Raw genomic sequence first — 21,188 nt, 5'->3', positions numbered from 1 at the left:
GGAAATACGAGGGTTGTAACTTAAATAGTGGTAACTATTTATTCACAGCCGATACAAAAGAGTTACATATTTGCACCTGTTACTGTCCTTCAAAGTAGTCACCAGCGTTGTGTAGAACCCGTTGCCAGCGATGTGGAAGGCGTACTATATCGTTAGCAGAACCTGTTCTGTTGATGGTGCGAATGGAGCGGTCTAAAATTAATGTGATTCTCGTGTAAGACTGTGATGATTTTATCCTAAAGTATAACGTTCCTCCACGGCAGACCGTCAGTGAACAGTATTACTGTTCGTTTTTCGAGCATCACCTGCGACCAGCTTTCCGAAAGAAGCGGGGACACTTTCTGCGCAACCCACCCATCATTTTGCACGACAATGCACGGGCTCATACAGCGCAAGCTGTGGCTGCTCTGTTCGGTTGATGGGACTGGGAAGTGCTGTACCATCCACCATGCCGGCCGGTGTGGCCGTGCGGTTCTAGGCGCTTCAGTCTGGAACCACGTGACCGCTACGGTCGCAGGTTCGAATCCTGCCTCGGGCATGGATGTGTGTGATGTCCTTAGGTTAGTTAGGTTTAAGTAGTTCTAAGTTCTAGGGGACTGATGACCACAGATGTTAAGTCCCATAGTGCTCAGAGCCATTTGAACCATCCACCATACTCCCCGAACTTAAGTCATTGTGACTTTGATTTGATTCCGAAGATGAAGAAACCACTTCGTGGCATTCGCTTCAGAACTGTTCCAGAGATTCGACAGGCAGTAGACCGCTCCATTCGCACCATCAACAGAACAGGCTCTGCTAACGGTATACTACGCCATCCACATCGCTGGCAACGGGTTCTACACGACGCTGGTGACTACTTTGAAGGAGAGTAACAGGTGCAAACATGTAACTCTTTTGTATCGGTTGTGAATAAGTAGTTGCCGCTATTTAAGTTGCAACCCTCGTATTTTGTTGGCGCCCACCTACAATGGAGAAATAATCGTCATTATAAAACATGAAAAATCAGAGCTCGCACGGAAAGATTTACGTCTTCGTTTCTCACGCGAACTGTTTGAGAATGGAATGGTAGAGCAATAGCTTAAAGGTGGTTCGATGAACCCTTTGCCAGGCGCTTAATTGTGAATTGCAGAGTAATCAGGTAGGTGTAGATGTAGATACTAGCCACGTCTGCAGGTTATTGTTTTGTATTTAACCACGAACTGCACCTGCACAATGCCCTGAACATGTTGTAAGTGTCAGTCGTGCTCAGAACAGTGTTCCGTGTAATTTTGAGTGCGTTAAGTCGGAGCTAAGAGAATTCGAACGTGGGCGAAGTACTTGTGCTCGTATGGTGGGTGCTTCCGTAACCAAGATAGTCGAAGTGTTTGATGGTTCAGGAGGCACCGCATTGGAGATTTATACCACATACAGAGAAAGGGGATATACACTACTGGCCATTAAAACTGCTACGCCACGAAGAGGACGTGCTACAGAAGCGAAATTTAACCGACAGGAAGAAGATGCTGTGATATGCAAATGATTAGCTTTTCAGAGCATTCACACAAGGTTGGCGCCGGTGGCGACACCTACAACGTGCTGACATGAGGAAAGTTCCCAACCGATTTCTCATACACAAACAGCAGTTGACCAGCGTTGCCTGGTGAAACGATGTTGTGATGCCTCGGGTAAGGAGAAGAAATGCGTACCATCACGTTTTCGACTTTGATAAAGGTCAGATTGTAGCCTATCGCGATTGCGGTTTATCGTGTTGTGGCATTGCCCCTCCCGTTGGTCGAAATCCAATGACTGTTAGCAGAATATGGAATCGGTGGGTTCAGGAGGGTAATACGGAACGCAGTGCTGGATCCCAACGGCCTCGTATCACTAGCAGTCGAGATGACAGGCATCTTATCCGCTTGGCTGTAACGGATCGTGCAGCCACGTCTCGATCCCTGAGTCAACAGATGGGGACGTTTGCAAGGCAACAACCATCTAAAAAAAATGGCTCTGAGCACTATGCGACTTAACTTCTGAGGTCATCAGTCGCCTAGAACTTAGAACTAATTAAACCTATCTAACCTAAGGACATCACACACATCCTTGCCCGAGGCAGGATTCGAACCTGCGACCGTAGCGATCACGCGGTTCCAGACTGAAGCGCCTTTAACCGCACGGTCACACCGGCCGGCCAACAACCATCTGCACGAACAGTTCGACTACATTTGCAGCAGCATGGACTATCAGCTCGGAGACCATGGCTGCGGTTATCCTTGGCGCTGCATCACAGAGAGGAGTGCCTGCGATGGTGTACTCAACGACGAACCTGGGTGCACGAATGGCAAAACGTAATGTTTTAGGATGAATCCATGTTCTGTTTACAGCATCATGATGGTCGCATCCGTGTTTGGCGACATCGCGGTGAACGCACATTGGAAGCGTGTATTCGTCATCGTCATACTGACATATCACCGGGCGTGATGGTATGGGGTGGCATTAGTTACACGTCTCGGTCACCTCTTGTTCGCATTGACGGCACTTCGAACAGTGGACGTTACATTTGAGATGTGTTACGACCCGTGGCTCTACCCTTCATTCGATCCCTGCGAAACCCTACATTTCAGCAGGATAATGCACGACCGCATGTTGCAGGTCCTGCACGGGTCTTTCTGGATACAGCACATTATCCAGATCTCTCACCAATTGACAACGTCTGGTCAATGGTGGCCAAGCAACTGGTTCGTCACAATACGCCAGTCACTGCTCTTGATGAACCGTGGTATCGTTTTGAAGGTGCATGGGCAGCTGTACCTGTACACGCCATCCAAGCTCTGTTTGACTCAATGCCCAGGCGTATCAAGTCCGTTATTACGGCCAGAGGTGGTTGTTCTGGGTACTGATTTCTCAGGATCTATGCACCCAAATTGCGTGAAAATGTAATCACATGTCAGTTCTAGTATAATATATTTGTCCACTGAATACCCGTTTATCATCTGCATTTCTTCTTGGTGTAGCAGTTTTAATGGCCAGTAGTGTACACCATGCGGTGAGTCACAACGCAGACGTAAGCGTGTGTTGAGCGATAGTGACGGACGTCCATTAAAGAGGCTTGTGACGAAAAATAAAGAGGACAACAGCTGCAGAAGTCATTGCAGAACTGGACGTCGCAATCGCGAACCCTGTCAGCACCAAAACAACAGGAAAGAAGCTCCATAAGCAGGAAACTGCAGGGGGAGCTGGAATTCCAAAACCACTTATCGATTATGCAAATGCTCGTAACAGGAAAACGTAGTACACGAAGCCATAAAACCTGGACTATGGAAGAAAGTCATTTGGTCGGATGAGGTAAGGGAGAGGAAATTTAGAGTTTAACGTCCAGTAGACAGCGCAGCATTAGAGACGGAGCTCAAGTCAAAACGGCCGTGCCCTTTTTAAAGGAACCACCGGCATTTGCTTGGAGCATTTAATGAACTGACAGAAGACCTAAATTTGGATGGTGGACGGGGATCTGAAACGTCGTCCTCTCGAATGCGAGTCCAGTGTGATAACTACTGCGCCACAGCGCTGAGTACTTAGTCAGATGTGTCTTGTTTCACACTGTTTCCAATTTCCGGCCCAGTTTACGCCCCAAGAGTGAAAAAAGGTGAGTGTTCAGTCGTGTGTGTAGCCACATCGTTGCATTCCATGGTGCTGACCAGAGTCACCCAATGGTGCAATGATTGTTCGCCGATGGTGATGATGTGTTCCTAGACGACAGGGCTCCTGTTCATATAACTCGTATCGTCCAGGGCTGGTTTTGTGAGCACGAGGATGACGTGTCACATATCTCCTGGCCAACACAGTCGCCAGAACTTAATACTATTGACTCTTTGGGGAGAAGGGTGCGTGATTCCTACCCACTTCCATCATCGTTACCTTAACTTAACACTATTTTGCAGGAAGAATAGTATAAGATCCCTTTGTCCTGGAGGCCAAATAAAAAATTTAAAAAAAAAAAACAAGATTCCCTTGAAAACCATACAGGACCTGTATTCATCCATTCTGAGACGACTGGAAGCTGTATTGAATGCCAAAAGTTTTCCTACACCGTATTAGGCAAGGTAATACGTAATGTTTTTGGGTTTTCCGTACTTTTATCCACCACCTGCACATCTTGTGAGGAGATGGCTGTTTTGCGGACCACCGTCATTTCCTCGACTTACTGTTCTACTGACGACTGATGCGTGGGCAGAACCGCTGTTACTGAACCTCAGTGTCAGCTCCGGTTTGTTTTACTTTACCATCAAGATCATTCCACAATATAAAACGTGTTTCAAGAAGAATAGTAAATATTTTAGGAGGCGGTAGTACAGACTAACTCAGAATAGTTAATATTTTAGGAGGTGGTAGTACAGACTAATTCGAATAAAATAAAACAGATGTCCAATTTTTATTTTTTATAGAGACGCAGCTGTTAGCATGTAATCCTTACAAATACTCACAGAAGGTGTCAAGTAGAGGCAAATGATTACGTTCGAGGTTGATTTTCACATATTCCGCCTTCGACATAATGCACTTTCAAATTCTCCTCACAACACCATGTGTTGCTCGTCTGAAGTCGTCTTGGCGAACTTTCACTGGGGGTGGCACTACCCATATTCTGAACGATCAATTCGTCTCTTGTGTTTACTTTCTCTTTGTAGACTTCAACTTCCAGCCAGGCAAAAATGTGAAGCACTAATGCGCAGGGTCCTTGGAGGCCAAGAAACCTCTTCTCCCCTCGTCGGCCTAATACTGGTAGTAAAAGTTCCGTCCACCAAAAGGACTCGAACAACATTACCTCCGAATTGAGCGCCATTACATAGGATGCGTTAGTGTCATCGTCTACAGAAGCAGGTAGTATTTCAGTGACGAACCAGTAACGGAAAAAATTGTTATAATTTGGACATTCTGCATTAATCCCAACTGCTAATGTCCCATATTGACGAGGAATACTCAAGAATCTGTCGAATGGCAGTTTGTCAAAAAGGCTTTGGCGTTGTTTAAATTTATTATGAAACTCTCTCTGCCGACGTTGCCATTTTCTAACACAGCTATTGGACCAGTTTCTCAAAAAAATGGTTCAAATGGATCTGCACACTATGGGATTTAACTTCTGATGTCATCAGTCCCTTAGAACTTAGAACTACTTAAACCTAACTAACCTAAGGACATCACACACATCCATGCCCCAGGCAGGATTGGAACCTGCGACCGTAGCGGTCGCGCGGTTCCAGACTGTAGCGCCTAGAACCGCTCGGCTACTCCGGCCGGCGGACCAGTTTGTCATTCTTCACCACTGTGCTCGGCACGTAAGTGCCATATCTAAAGCGTATTGTACAAATTCTTGATACTCCGTATTCTCAGCTGCAGGAATGTACGCTATCTGATCAAAAGTATCCGAACAACCCTTTGTAACACGGAACTGACGAGTATATGTCACGAGAGGCGAACCCGCAAGCATAACGGACGCGGGGAGTACTGTGTTGTCAGTAGAGAAACAGAAACAGCCGAATTCGTTGGTCAGGAGAGGTCAGTGATTTCGAATGTGGTCCAGTCATTGTGTTTTGTCTCGACAACAAATCCATCAAGGGCATATCAACCTTCAAAATCTGCACAAGTCGACTGATGGTGATGTGACTGTGAAGCGAAAACGCGAAGAAACAACCACAGCTGAACCAAGGCCGGATAGACATCATGAACTGACGGACAGGGACCACCGAGCACTGCGGAGGGTGGTTACAAAAATAGCATGAAATCTGCGGAAGGAAGCACTCGTGAGTTCCAAAGTGCTGCCAGTCGTCCAAATAGCACAATGATTGCACAGGGAATTAATAAGAATTGGGTCCAATGGTTGAGCAGCTCCTCATATGCCACACATTACTGTTGCTAATGCAAAGCTACTCTTGGTATGGTGTAAAGAGCAGTGGATGAGTGGAAACTAGTGATTTGGAGTGATGAATCACGCTATACCGTTTGGCTGTCCGATGGGTTTGGTCAGTGCCTGGAGAACATTACCTACCATGATGTGTAGTACCAGCAGAGAAGTCCAAAGGAGGTGATGTTACAGTATGGCGATGATTTTTGTGGTAAGAGTGCGGTCCCATTATTGCGCTTAGGATAACGGTAAATGAAGAACAATGTGAATATATTTTACAGCATCGTGTACTGCATACAATAGAGGGACAGTTCGGAGACGATGAGTGTATCAGCATGACATGGCCCCCTGCCATAAATCAGCATATGTGAGACAATATCTTGTGGTAATAACATCCCTAGAAAGGACTGCATTGCCCAGAATCTCGTTCTGAGCCCAACTGAACACTTTTGGTGTCAGTTAGAACGACACTTCTTTCAATACCCCAGCATCCATCATGATTATCTTCTCTGGTTTCAGCTCTTGAGGAAAAATGGTCTGCCATTCCTCCACAGACATTCAGATACCACGCTGAAATTGTCCCGAGCAGAGTTCAAGACGTCATAAAGGCAGAGGGTGGACACACCTCATGTTAATGTACACTAATAAGTGTCCAGATATCGACCAAGTCGCGTATATTTGATTTTGACTGCTCAGGTAATCCGCAATACGTTTCTTGTCACACTTGCAAAGCAGACCAGGAATTGTGGCCATGGCAGTGTGTCTGACGTTCCCAGGGATCTAAACGTCTGGTGCAAAATAAGTGCTCGTAAAGCTCGTTGGGTGTTACAATAGATCCTGGGTGACTTGCTTGATACGTCAACTGATAAGACGTTTCTCAGAGTAATTTACGAATGCTGTCGCCGCGTGTTCCCTTATCAGCACACGGCAGCGCTATCTTGCTGTAGTATCGCCGACATCCCTGACGGCGTATCGGGTTTTTCCTTTAGGGAAATCGCACATGTCATCTACTATCAGTCTTCAGTATTTTTATTTACAATTGCCATGACGCGCAAAGGTGCGAAACGAATACCGGAATTATTCGGATTTTCCTATCGTTATCTGGGTCAGTGATTCCCAGAAATTTTCCGTCTGAGCAGATCTTTTAAACAAAAGGTTAAGTGTACTCTTTGTTCTCAAACTAGCTAGCTTTATATTTTGTAATAATTTACCCGATGACTTTTTTGAAGTAAATTATAGAAAATGGGTTCTTATTTCGGAAACAATTATTAAGGTACTACGTGAACAGACAAACTACATATATAATTTTATACGTTCAGAATGTGCTCCGCAAATGACTGCACGATAATTGGTGGAGGGTTCTTCTTACCTTTCCTTCTTCATTCCTACCGGTTGCGATGGAAGAGTAACTGCATGGATGCTTTCTTTTAGGCTCAAATCGTTCTTATCTTTATGTTTGTTACTGAAAATATACGATTAGAAAACAGTAATTATTTTATTTCCTAGGTGATACACCGACTCTCTGAAACTATGCAAAAACATTTCACCAGAACAGGAGGTCCAGCGCTTCAGTTGCCATCTATACTCGCTAATCAGTTAGGTAACAGTTTCGTATGAATTAAACTGCTCGACTGCAGAACTTCTTCGAATGCGTACTGACTAATGGATGTTCGTATATAAGCTTTCCATTGATTTACGGTTTCCCGTCATTTCCTAATGCTCCACACGTTATTTTCGCAATTTCTATTTGGTATATTTTCTAGTTAGTTTAGTTAGTTAGTTTCATGTTTCATGGATCATTTGCACGATAAATCTAATTATTAAATATACAGATGTGAGTTAGTAATTCCTACCCACTACCTTTTACACATTACAATAACAGAAATTCTTCTACAGAATAGGAGTTGTCAAGGAGAAACTTTTTCAGGGTTTATTTACAACAAAATTCATGAGGGAATAAATATGCTGTGAAGCGGTACTCAAAACAGATTTCTACAAGAAGACCGTGTGAGAGCACCACATATCACTCTTGTCGCACGTTTTTGAGCAACAAACACTTTCTTTTTTGAAGATGAGTGACCATAGAACATTTTCCCATACAACTCTATTGATTGAAAATATACAGAATATGTCAACTTTCTAATTTGACTCTCCCCAGGATTTAAAGTGATTCTAACTGCAAATGTGGCTGAAATAAGTTGTTTTAGGTGTTCCACAATGTGATTTTCCAGTTCAAATTTCCATCAATATGGACACCTAAGAATTTTGAAGGTTTCACCCTATTTATTATTTCCACACTCATCACTGGTGTAGTACCCTAGATGCACAGAACTAGGTATGTTGTGTAAAACTGAAGGTAGGACCATTCACAGAGTCAGTGCTGCTTTTAAGAACACTGCTTATCATTTTTTCTGTTGCTGTATGTATGTTTGGATTAATTACAATACTAGGATCATCTGCAGAAAGAAGTACTTCTACTTGTTATATTTTAGATAGAATATCGTTTACATAAATGAGGAACAATAGTGGACCTAAGATTGAGCCTTGGGGAACCCCATATGTGATTTCTCCCCAGTCACAGTAATGTCCCCAGACTACATTGGTTGAATTACCAAGCACAACTTTCTGTATTGTTTTGGTTAGATACATTACCCATTAGTTTGCTATACCATCAATCCCATAAAACTGAAGTTTATCTAGGAGAATATTGTGATTAGCACAGTCAAATACCAACTGGCGATATTTTGTTATTTAATGCTTGTAAAATTTGGTTAGTGAACATGTAACTGGCATTCTCAGTAGGGGAACTCTTCTGAAATTCAGACTGTGATTTGCTGAGGATATTACTGTTGTTCAGACGAGATACTATTGTAGAACACACCATCATTTCAAAAATGTTGTAAAATGATGTCCGTTATGAAAAGAAGAAGAAGTTGGTGGTATATTCATATGAATGAATTTTATGAGAGTTGCTTTTTCAACATACTGCTGTGATTTTTCTCCTGAACTGTTCGTCCCTATACTTTCTACTATAATTAAGAAAGGATTATTAAATATATTTGCTACATGTGACTCATCATTTATAACTCTTCCATTCAGTTCAATAGTGATGTTATTCTGTTCTGTGGCTAGTTGTCCCGTCTCTCATTTCACTACATACCATAGAGCCTTAAGTCTGTTGTCATAATTATTGATCTCTGACATTACGTACATGCACCTTGATTTTTAATAACTATTCTTAGTAATTACGACTTCTTTTTGTAGCGTGCAACTACTAAAAGATCTCTAAGTGTTCTTGCCAACAGATACATTTTCCTTTTCCTTTCGTAAGATACTTTAATCCCTCTAGAGATCCATGGTTTTTTTATATAGCTGTTTAATGTCCTTTCCGATTAGCTTATGTGGAAGCTATTTTCAAGTAAAGATATGTATTTAATATGCAACAGATCAAATTTTAAGTTAGCATTTGGTGCATTATAAATTTCATTCCATGTCATCTCTTGTAAGTTATTCTTCAGAACATTTGTCGTGGAGTAACTAATTCTTCTAACTGATTTCAACTGAGGATTATTAATACTGTAAGGCACTGTCTCTTTTACCTTAACTAACTGAGCATCATGATCAGAGAGAGATCAACCTTTCTGAGTCTACTAGCCATGTACGAGACCAGATGTCAGCCAATACCCCCTCCCTTTTCTGCATAAAGTTTAGCCCCTAACAAAACTTTCAATTGATGAAAAGAAAATGGAGCAATCCCATTTCTAAAACAACGAAAGATAAATAATGTACAGTTAATTCTCGAACAAATAAAATTCATCTGCTTTGGAACCAAGAGAAAATGCGTCAGTGGGATGGTTGATTTTTGCTTATCTTTTAGTCTTTTATAGTCAGTTTAATTTCGGCCAGCAAAAACGTGCGTTTTGCTCCACTTCCACTAAATTCCTCATTTTTCTTGTTCATTGCTAACATAGTATAAATTTGTATTCACATCTCTGCCTGTTTGTTGGGACGAATGAAATCAGTTTTATTAAGACTTTTTCTTATAGTAATGGATACTAAACACCAACCTTTCGCGAAAATGTTGTCAGTTCTACCACAACAAATTTCAAGTGCGTTGTCTTCACAGAATTCAAGATGTTGTACTTCGGGTCGAATTTTACTACCTGAAAATATTTTTATTCATTGAAATTGTTCAGAATCCGTGAATTTTTTATTGTTTTTGATATTCGTATAACATCTGTTAATATAATAGTTATGACAAGTGCTTATTCATTTAATCCGAGAATGACCATTTTCATTCCTCGCGCACCATCGTTGTCAGTCATGGAAACAAAGGAGGAACGTTAGTAAAGCTCCAATCTGCGAAGAAAACTGGTAACGTTATATTGCGTTTTCAAAAGATATTCACAATATTTCCTTTTAAGCTGAGGTTAAGGTATTTAGCGCTTCAAAGAAACCCACACGCCATTTCTGATAAATGGATTATCTGTTATTTTGAATCAGTTGGTGAGTGAACAATTCTAACCGACTAGCGAAACAAAAAGCGACAAGCGAGATGGTTTGCTGATGATTCGCTCCAGCGAATACCACACTGGCAGTAAGCTGTGGTCACTGGTGTCTGCGGGAGAATTTCCTAAAATACTGCTCACCACCACATCATATCACGCGCTAACGATCGTATTCGAAAACTGCACTACATTATTTGAAATTCTGAAGGTAACGGAGATAGAATAAAGGGAGCGAAAGGTTACCTACAACTCGTACAGAAGACAGATTGCAGTTACAAGAGTCAAAGGGCATGAAAGCGGGGCAGCTCTTGAGAAGGGAGTGAGACAAGGTTGTAGTAGGTCCCTTATATTATTCAGTCTGCACACTGAGGAAATTCTGAAGAATATAAACGAAAATTTGGAAAGTGAATCAAAGTTCAGGGAGAACAAATAAAACCTTACATTTCTTAATGAGACTACAATTATATCAGAGACGGCTAAGGACGTGGAAGAACAGATGATTTGAATGAACAGCGTCTTGAAAAGAGGTTATAAGATGAATGGCAACAAAAGTAAAACAAGAGCAATGGACTGCGGTCGAATCAAGTCAGACGATGCAGAGGTGGTTGTATTAGGAAATAACACACTGTAAGTAGTACATGAGTTTTGCTATTTGAGCAGAGAACTGAATACAAATTTAAACGTCAGGAAGCCCGTTCTGAAGGCACTTGTATGAAACGTAGCCTTGTACGGAAGAGAAACGTGAACAACAGCATTTCAGACAAGAGGAAAATAGGAGCTTTTGATATGTGCTGCCACAGAAAGACACTGAAGATTAGACAGGTAGATCTAACAACTAATGAGGATATACTGAACATAATCAAGTGATAAAGAGATTTATGTGACAATCTGACTAAATGAAGTGATCGGTTGATAGGATATATTCTGAGGCAGCAAGGATTCGTCAGTTTGGTAATAGAGGGAAGGACACGGGGTGAACATTCTAACGGGAGGCCAAGGTTAGAGCACAGTACACGGGTTGAAATGGATGTATGGTGCAGTAGTTACGCAGAGATGACCAAAATTTGCACAGAACAGACTAGCACGGAGGGCTGCATTAAACCAATCTTTGGGCTGAAGACCACAACAACATTTTCGTGACTGAATCCTTTTCGGTTTTACTCTCCAGAGAATTTTGTTTCATATTCCAAACAGTAGTAACGTCAAAGTTGGGAATCAGTGTTCTAGATGTTGCGGCTTATTACTTCACCTATTTTGGATCTCGTGCGTCACGGTTGCTCTCCGGCTTACAGCACTAGACGTTAGCTGTGATAAATAGCTGTGGGCCTCGGTAATTACTTTATCACAAACTGAACGAAATGCATCTTTCGCTTCGGGGCATTTATTCAGTGCGCTTTCACAGATGCTGTACGGTGTACAGATGAAATGCAGAGAAAAAAACTAACGAACTACCCTCGTTCCTTGGTTTTCATAGAAACCGGCAAACAAACGTCTACTGTTTTTAGCCTAATTAAGAAGATTATAACCTTGTTTCGGTGCACATTCACCCTGGTCTTGTAATATTCAGAATGATAGACAAGTGGATTTGACGAAAATAGACTATTACACTGATTACAGACTATGTCTAAACTCTGCTCACTGTGATTTCATAAGATATGAAGCAGCTAACCAAATACATCTGACGGACAACTATTTTGACTCCAAATAATACACGTTATGTTCACCATAGCATTTCAAGGAGAAACATGCATCCTTGAATATTTCTTGTATATGCTGTTCTGCAGCCCAACAAATTGTATCAAATTCATACTATTGTAACGCAGAAGCAGCTCTGATGGATTATTATTGCAATAGTATGATATTAAAACATGCATCCCTTTGCAATTTTTACGTTTGAAACGAAGTGAATGTTTTTTTTTTTTTCGTAGCTTCAAAAAATAATAGGAAAATATATCCACAAGAAATTATTTACGCAAATGTCCCCTATAGCGCTGTGAGTGTGAATCCGTTGTGGGTGAAATATTCATTAGTCTTATTATGGAGAACACGAGCTATTTATTCCTTTTTATTAGTTTATTTCAAACCAGATGCGTTTATTGTTTTTCGCTAACTGAAATCGATTTCAAAGCAGAAAAGGATTTATCTTCAGACATGTAGTGTGATAATCGGTATATTACACCACTGCGTGTGTATCAGGTAATCATAACGGATCACTGGTAATTCACCGAGTATGGCCACAACATTGATGTGTAATACATCGATTATCACGCCATGGATTAATCCTTGCGTGCTTTGAAAGCGATTGCAGTTAGCGAGAAACAAGAAGTGCAGCTGACTGTACATATAATAATAAAATGGAGTAAATTGTGTGTATTTTTGGTAATACGTCATTTAGTGCTCAGCACTTCTAGCGCAATGGAGGCAATGAGAATATTCATTAGTCTTTAGTCTATCCTTCGCTTCTCTAATAAACACAACTTTCTTCAGACCGAAGGTTTATTTGAACTCCAGACTCCTTTTGGAGGTGCTACGCCCTTGTGTTCCTCGGATCTGTGAATTGACTTACCCAGCCAGTTATACACTAACGTACAACTTCATGTGGATTACCAGTAGTGCAAATTGGCACTGAATATATATTTCTACGGTGCAAGAAACAGAAAATATCTTAGGATCAATCAGGGATAGAGCACCAAACAATTTGATTCGTAGTCTATCGCTTAGCTTGTCGGCCACAAAGCAGCTTGGCGATTACAAACACATATTGGAAAGCAGCAATAATCAGCTTCGCGCACAATGATACTCATTGATTATTTTAGGCTTCCATAATTAACTTCATGTAAATGGCAGGATGGCTCCTTTCTCCTTTTTTTTTTTTTTAACTGGCTTTCGGAATGTGCCCATACAGCCATCTCACCGGTGGAAGATACGACAGTGCGTTTCGACTAATCAGGACATTCGTTAGCGCCAAGCCATGCCCCGGTACAAAGTTACGTATGCTTCGTCTTGTCACGTGACGCGATGCAGGCAATTTTTGTTTCAGTTAGTACGGTACTAAGATGAGAATAACGCGACAGTCAGTCCCCGAGCGAAGAAAATCACGACCCAGCCGGGAATAGAACCCGAGCCTTCTCTGTTAGCAATCTACCGGACTGACCCCGCAGCTACCGCGGCGGATAGGATGCCTCCTTCGATAGAGTCACTGCCGGTTCTCTTCTCAATTATTGCCCAAGCTCCATCTCTACTGACCTTCCTGTCCTGACGGTCTTTTCTTCCTTTAGTGTATGTAAGGTGAAACAGAATTATAATTTTTCCCAACTCCGTTGTTCTTGTTTCGGAAACACCGCGACAGCACTACATTAGACCGCTCGCTACGCAAGGCTCTGTTCTCGCAACTGCGCATGTGTGTGATGTGAGAAGGGCTAGTTCATTTGCTCTGAATTAGGGAAGTAGGTGTATGTAACTAATGTGTGATACAGGTGACATTATTGGATTCCACTGCCTTGCGTGAGTTGGAACTTCAACAGTGGCAGTGTTGCCACTGTTAAAATTCCAACTCACGGATTTATAAAGTGAGATGGTGTTTGTCAATGTAATGGACTGAAGGACTGCTGTCGAAATTGACGATGCCGTTGGATTAACATGGGAACATGTTGGGGTCGTCTGCTGTGGCCCTCATTTTCAACAACGTGCGTTCAATGGTGTGCCCCGGAACACTTGTGCCTGCACCAGCATTGCACTTCGTCGTTCAGAATGGTTCAAATGGCTCTAAGCACTATGGGACTTAATATCTGAGGTCATCAGTCCCCTAGACTTAGAACTACTTAAACCTAACTAACCTAAAGACATCACACGCATCCATGCCCGAGGCAGGATTCGAATCTGCGACCGTAGCAGCAGCGCGGTTCCGGACTGAAGCGCCTGGAACCGCTCGGCCACAGCGGCCGACGCACTTCGTCGTCAGATATGCCACTGGTCGCCGCTTATCCCACTTTACATAGCGGGCAAGCCTCTGACCTGAATGTTCTGTGATGAGACTTGGACGTCCAACACGTTGTTGCCTCCCCACGGTTTCACCGTCTTTGAACCACTTACCACAGATGCTCACGACAGCAGCACACGAACAGCGACCAACGTCGGCGTTTCCGAAGCGCTCGCGCCCAGGCCGTCAGTCATAACAATCTGCCAGGTTTCAAAGTCTCTTGTCCTCTCTTATTTTGAGAGCCCAAAATAACTTTTTGTACAGAAAAAAATAAGAAAATATGTACAGAAAATGTTCTTTTTCTTGTGTCTTTGTCCAGCATCGGCGTAGGATCGGCATGGTGGTGAAGAGATGTGGCACTGTTAATTTAGGGGTGGCCGGACACCATTCCTTTCGCACCCCGTTACCCTTGGGGCGGAGTGTGAGTACCCCAACTGTTGGCGTGTAGTGTCATCCATGAGAAAGTGAACGAAAATTCTCTAAATGTTTGCGAATCGTGTGACTGAGGCGGAATTTGAATACCAGCACAGCAGAATAAAAGTCCAAAGTCAAACTTTATTTTATAAAATTAAAATAACTTTCATACAGTTGTAGACATATGGCAGACCACTCTGTTAATTTGTTCAACAGTTCCGTGTTGTTCCATATTAAAGCCGTAAAATAAAACTAATACATTCGAAGTGGATTTTATGTCGATCGATCTATCCATTGATTCGTACATGTTGAACAACAAAGCAATGAACTAGTCTATCGATCTATCAAACGAACGGTTCTTTCCCAGTTTCTGTTTTGTGTTTGCATATGTGTTCTATAGCTCGCATTAACGGTAAAAAATAAAGGCATTTTTGGTATCCTTGTGGCCTGTGTTTTGTATTTTGTAATGAGCTTTATGTGTTATTTAAAGTAAACACAGTAACACAGCAAAACAGCCTAGCTTATCAGATTTCTTCAGTCGGCAATAAAAAGCTATTAAACCAAATGAGTTCATTATAATGTCTCCAGATATAACTCCAGAGATTAGTTTTCACGATACAGAAAGTAAAATAGTAAAAACTGTGTTTGATGATGATGAATTGGAAGTAAAAAAGACTTAAAAACTGTTGGAAAATGAAAAATTCAGTGAAAGTCAAAGGTAAAGATTATTTTCTATTCCTACCTGTACCACATGCCCCACTAGTCCATCTGCTGAAACAAAACAACCTCTACTAGGATATTTTCCTTTTCGTTTGTTTGGCGACAAAAAATAAATAAATAAATAAATAAATTTCCAGCAAGGTTGGCACAAAATTCATCCATGGTTGGAATAGAGTAAAAAAATGATGCTGCATTTCGTTTTGTCTGTAGATGTTTCTATCCCCAAATTCAAGGCACAAAAAGACAATAAGATAGTTTTGTAAATGAGAGTTTCAGTAATTGGAAAACAATAACAGAATCTCATTCCGGTTATAAGCAGAGTGAGAACAGCTTCACACACAAAACTCTCTAGTTGCTTGGGAGTGTGTGAAAATTTTAAAAAGTAAGTTTGGAGGGAATGCATCTGTTGCTGGTCTGCTAGATAAAAAACATACTGTAGAAGTTCAAGAAAACACAGGACACACAGAAACTACTGCTTATCTGCTTTGATACACAGCCTTTGAAGGAATAGCTCAAAGAGTTTATAAGAAATCGAAAGATAGTGCAAATAAGGAAAAACTTTTAGAGTTATTTGAACATACAGGGAAAAAAGATCCAAGTACTAGGAAAAAACTTAAGTGTCACAGAAAAATACAGACATCATGATCCACGTAATGAAATCCTTAGTACAAGCAGCATTATCGTGCTAGAACTTAGATGAAGTGAATGAAGCACAACACTTTTCTCTAATGGCTGATGAATCAAAAGATTGTTCAAAAAATGAGCAACTGTCAACTGTTATTCAGTACTATTTAGATGGTAATAAATACAAAAGGTTTCTTGCCTTTGAATCTGCAAGAAAATTGGTTGCTTCTTCTTTCTTAGTCTACATTAAAAACACTTAGAAACTGTGGAGTTAATTAAAATTACTGTGTTGCACAAACATAAGATGGAGCTTCAGTCACGAGTGGTTCTTGTGCATGTATTCAAGGTCTTTTAAGCTGCGAGGTCCGACAAGCCATCTACACACACACTGTATGAACCATAAGTTTAATGTCATCGTAGTAGTAATAGGTAGAGGTACCAAGTCGGCTACAGCTTTTCTTTTATGACACTGCAGGGACTGTTTAATTTTATGAGTGGGCCACCAATGCATCAAATGTTTATTCATACGCTAGTAAAACGTCAAGTGACAATAGATGGGCCTGTCAGTATACTTCATGTTTGGCTGTGAAGATGACAACAGTTGCTATTGTTGTAACCCAAGTAATCATTCAGGCAGAGAAATCAGAACGAGCTCAGAACCATCAGAATTTAGCGCAAAGTTCAACTGTTCTTTTGTAATTTACGCCTGTTTACAAGGTTTCTATGGACGTGTAAATCACTATTTGATTTCCTTCACAGCAACGACTGTGACATAGTTGCTGCAATCAACTTGGCAGAAGCTACAAGGGATCATTTCAACCAAATGTATGGATCAAACTCTGGTTTCACTTAATTCAGGAAAGAAAGTGCAGTTGTGGCAATAAAAATAGGTGCTGATATTCTCCTAGATTCCTCTTCTCCTAGTAGAATTTGAGAGTTTCCAAAACATCTTGGGGAACATGTTTCTAGTTTGCCGAATGAATACAGTCTAGAAACTATACGACTGAGCTCAAATATTTAATATTTAATTAAGTTTTACGTATAATGAACAGTGAACTTGAGAGACCTTTTATTTCAAACTCTGGAATTATTAAAAGATTAACTTGTCTGTTCCCAAAAAGTGAAAATTTCATGGGGAAGCAAATGTTACTGCTATCGGCACAAAATTACTCAAGCAATGCTTAATAGTTGCTGGCAGAAATTAAAATATTAAAAAATCTTATCATAAGACATGAACGGCAAACTGGAGTGAATACCGATAATTTACTTGCATTGCCTGAATTGTTACGGCAATAGAAACTTGCGTTACACGACTTGTACGGATTCAGTCAAATAACAGTGACTCTTCCAGCTTCCTTTGCATCAATGAAATAATTTTGGTGTGTGTGTGAAGCGTAAAAAGCTATTTAATGAATTCCATCTCTGATGAAAGCCTAAGTTATTTGTCTATTCTTGAAACAAAAAGGACTGTGGCAGAGACCATTGAACTGCAAAGAGTGGTTGATGAATTTGCCACAAGTCACAACAACAGAAGGATAAATCTGTTTTAAAAGTAAGTAAATGCCTATTTTTTATTTCGTATTTCGCAGTTTCTCGGTTTCTTCACAGTGGTATTAGTTTTGCTGCTTTCCAGGTGAACATAAAAAGAATGTCCTCTAAAACGAGTGTTTTGAATCATAATTTGCTTTTGTTGTGTGACATGTCGAGAAAGGGGTTCCAGTCCTATCAATATGTTACCTTTCAGGCTTTTGCTATTAATAGGGTATAGGTGTATGGGAAAAAGACAGCTTGTGTATATTGGTGTACTTCAGTTTCCAATACAAGAATGAAAACGTTTTTGCTGTTATTGGGCAGTGCATGTATTGGAAAATGTAGTTTATGTATATACATTAACTTAAGTTTCCGATACAGGAATGGAAATGTTTTTCGATATCGGTATTTTCCTGTTATCGGTATTTTCCTGTTAGTAGGGAGTGCATGTGTTGGAAAATACAGTTACGTGTAAAAGTGTGCTGTGGTTTCTGACACAGAATTTGTTTATTGTACGTTATTATGCTGTCCCCTTTCAAAACTCATATATGAATGATATATTTTTAAATGAGCTTACGTCAATTGACACAAATTTGCGGGAAGTCTATAAAAACTGTATAAATCTTCAAATTATTACTTATTGGCACGTTTCTTCACATTTTTATGTAATATGATGCAAATGTGGTTCTTTGAGAAACGACTGGATTTCTAATGTTATATTAAAGTAATGTAATAAATTGCTGAAAGTTGGAAACTGATACCTTAAAAAGATTCAGGAACTGTACACACATTTTACTAATATTTTCGTTGTCTTCATAACAAACAAGATAACACGTACGGTTCTACATTTTACAATAGTTATGCCTAATTCTACAACAAAATTCAATATTTCACAGTCCATTTATTCGTCATCTTGGTTTCGTTCGTTACACGCTCTTCAGAATTTCTTAATAGAAATGTTACGTTCATCAGCAGATAACGTTTTAGTTTTACAAGTCTCTTATTGTACTGGACTTAACTGGACCCTTTGCTGAGGGGTAAGTTAGTTTATGTGGCGCAAGCAGTGGACCATGGTCGAATCCCAGAAGAAAAGTGTCCACTGATTATCGTAGAAGCTCTAGTACAAACCTTCTCTGATACTGTCAAAAACAAAAAGTGAAAAAGTGCTGGTAGAGAAAGTTACCTTTCCTTGTCTTCCACTCCTTTGAGTGTCTTCAGATATTCTGGCCTTCCCGTAATATAATGGCCACTATGACTTGAAATCTAATATCTCAGTAGCACTAAAGTCTTTACTCGCAATAAGAACTTTACCTTCCTTCAAACTTGTAAGAATCACCTCTGTAACATCATGCACAGTTAAACAATCTGTCCTGTTTTCATAGTTCCCTTTTTATAATGCCAAAATCCCTATAACAGGGAAAAATAGTGTGCTCCCTCACTGGAAAGTATTGTTATACTTTGTTCAATCTCCCAGAATCGGTTTTCATAGTTCCCTTTTTATAATGCCAAAATCCCTATCACAGGAAAAAAAGTGTGCTCCCTCACGGGGAAGTATTGTTAGATTTTGCTCAATCTCCCAGAATCGGTTAAGAACAACACAAATCTGCTGAGGGTTTATTTTTAATTTGAACCGCCCACCTACATAATGTCCGCCCCAATAGCAGCCGACACGGTAGCTCAGCGTGTTCGGTCAGAGGACTAATTGTCCTCTGTAATAAAAAAAACTGAGTAAAGGACTCAACTATCAACCTGAACGGACACCATGTGACGTCCGCACAGACCAAACGCCACGAACTATACTGAACAAAATGAAAAATAATAAAAAAATAGTAAAAAAATCCCACTCCCGTACACATTTTGATTAAAAAAAAAATAGCTGAATGGTCAGCGTGGCGGACTGCCGTCCTAAGGGGCCCGGGTTCGATTCTTGGATGGGTCGGGGATTCCCTCCGCTCAGAGACTGGGTGTTGTGTCGTCTTTATCATCATTTCATCCCCATCCGGCGCGCAGGTCGCCAAATCTGGCGTCGAATGTAATAAGACCTGCACCAAGGCGGCCGGACCTGCCCCGTAAGGGGCCTCCCGGCCAGTAACACCAAACGCTCATTTCCATTTTTATCTACATAATAGCGTTGTTTCTGTGGAAAGGAAGATGTATGATCTCGCACTAAATCATGCTCTGCTGCTGCTAGGCTGTCGGAAATACACCTTCCTCTCTTGTCTGCGGACGTTCTGCCAGAAATTTTAAGTGCTCGTAGTTTTCTTACTCCCTTCGCGCTGACGCTGAAAAGTCTTCTAAATGCATCGGAACATATTCTCTCTTTCTTTCTCTCTCTCTCTCCCCCTCGTTGTTCCTTCAAGTAGAATTAATCCTTGGAGCGTCATTCCTTAAGCACCTCTGCTTCAGAACATATACATGTCAGCCCTTGAAGATATATATATCGATCATTATTTGCTGTAATATAATGAAACTGTGTAAATATATGCAGGCAGTTTCGTTCTCCAAATTTTACAAAGCAGTTTTGTACACACCTATAATAAGACACGTATTTTTGTTAATATCAGTTTCAAGTAATGTAATATGTACACGAAAATACAAATCATATAACTATTGCTATATAACTGTCTCATTATCTAGAGGTGCTTAGTGTAGAATACTCTTGTAACACGATATTACAGAGATATGTCGGACTAAATGCTACAGCTTAAAATGGTCTCCAGAGTTTTTTGTAGTCATGAAAATGGGCACAATACCTTTTCTTCTTCTGCAACTGCTTTTATTATGCTGGTCAATGTAATAAAATAGCTGGTACTTTGTACACAATCTGATGCTTTGCTTACTATAACAATAATAATTTTAAGCACTTTATATACGCCTATGTATAACCAGCTTATGATCTGAAAATGTTGTTGATTAAATATCGGAGTATGTGAGAAGGACGCACTAAACACCTACTAAAATAACAAGGCTGTGATAAAACTTGTTGCCGGCCGCTGTGGCCGAGTGGTTCTAGGCGGTTCAGTTCGGAACCGTGCTGCTGCTACGGTCGCGGGTTCGAATCCTGCCTCGGGCATGGATGTGTGTGATGTCCTTAGGTTAGTTAGGTTTAAGTAGTTCTAAGTCTAGGGGACTGATGACCTCAGCTGTTAAGCCCCATAGTGCTTAGAGCCATTTGAACCATTTTGATAAAGCTTGTTGCCTTTAAACACTTATCTTGTATTAACTTGTACAAGACGACGACGAATCATGACTTTTACAATACGTCAATCACTATGAAAAATAGAATAAAGTAAACTTCACAACAGAAATAAATACTTCAGTCCTTTTGTGGTGCTGAGCAACGTATTGGAGCCTACAACGAGATTTTGCTACCGATGATTGGTTTAGCAACTTTTACACAATGGCTTCCAAGCCGTAAATCCCATCGTAATATTTGGCCAGTACAGTGGGCAATGCTGCAGCATAATGTCTGCCTCCTTCACAGCAAAGGAATTGCCACTGGCCCTCATAATAACATTGCCACTTCTGCTAGGTTGACAAA

General features: G+C 40.8%; 1 protein-coding gene across 1 annotated transcript in view; it reads left to right on the top strand.

The window, feature by feature from the left end:
- LOC124771276 (mitochondrial pyruvate carrier 2-like) overlaps positions 1 to 21,188 on the top strand; it is a 60,792-nt gene that overhangs the window by 17,789 nt on the left and 21,815 nt on the right. The window lies entirely within an intron of this gene.

Source organism: Schistocerca piceifrons, unplaced genomic scaffold (assembly GCF_021461385.2).
Source record: "Schistocerca piceifrons isolate TAMUIC-IGC-003096 unplaced genomic scaffold, iqSchPice1.1 HiC_scaffold_906, whole genome shotgun sequence".
Lineage (NCBI taxonomy): Eukaryota > Metazoa > Arthropoda > Insecta > Orthoptera > Acrididae > Schistocerca > Schistocerca piceifrons.
The sequence above is the reverse complement of the archived record's forward strand: the minus strand, read 5'-3'. Positions and strand labels throughout refer to the sequence as shown.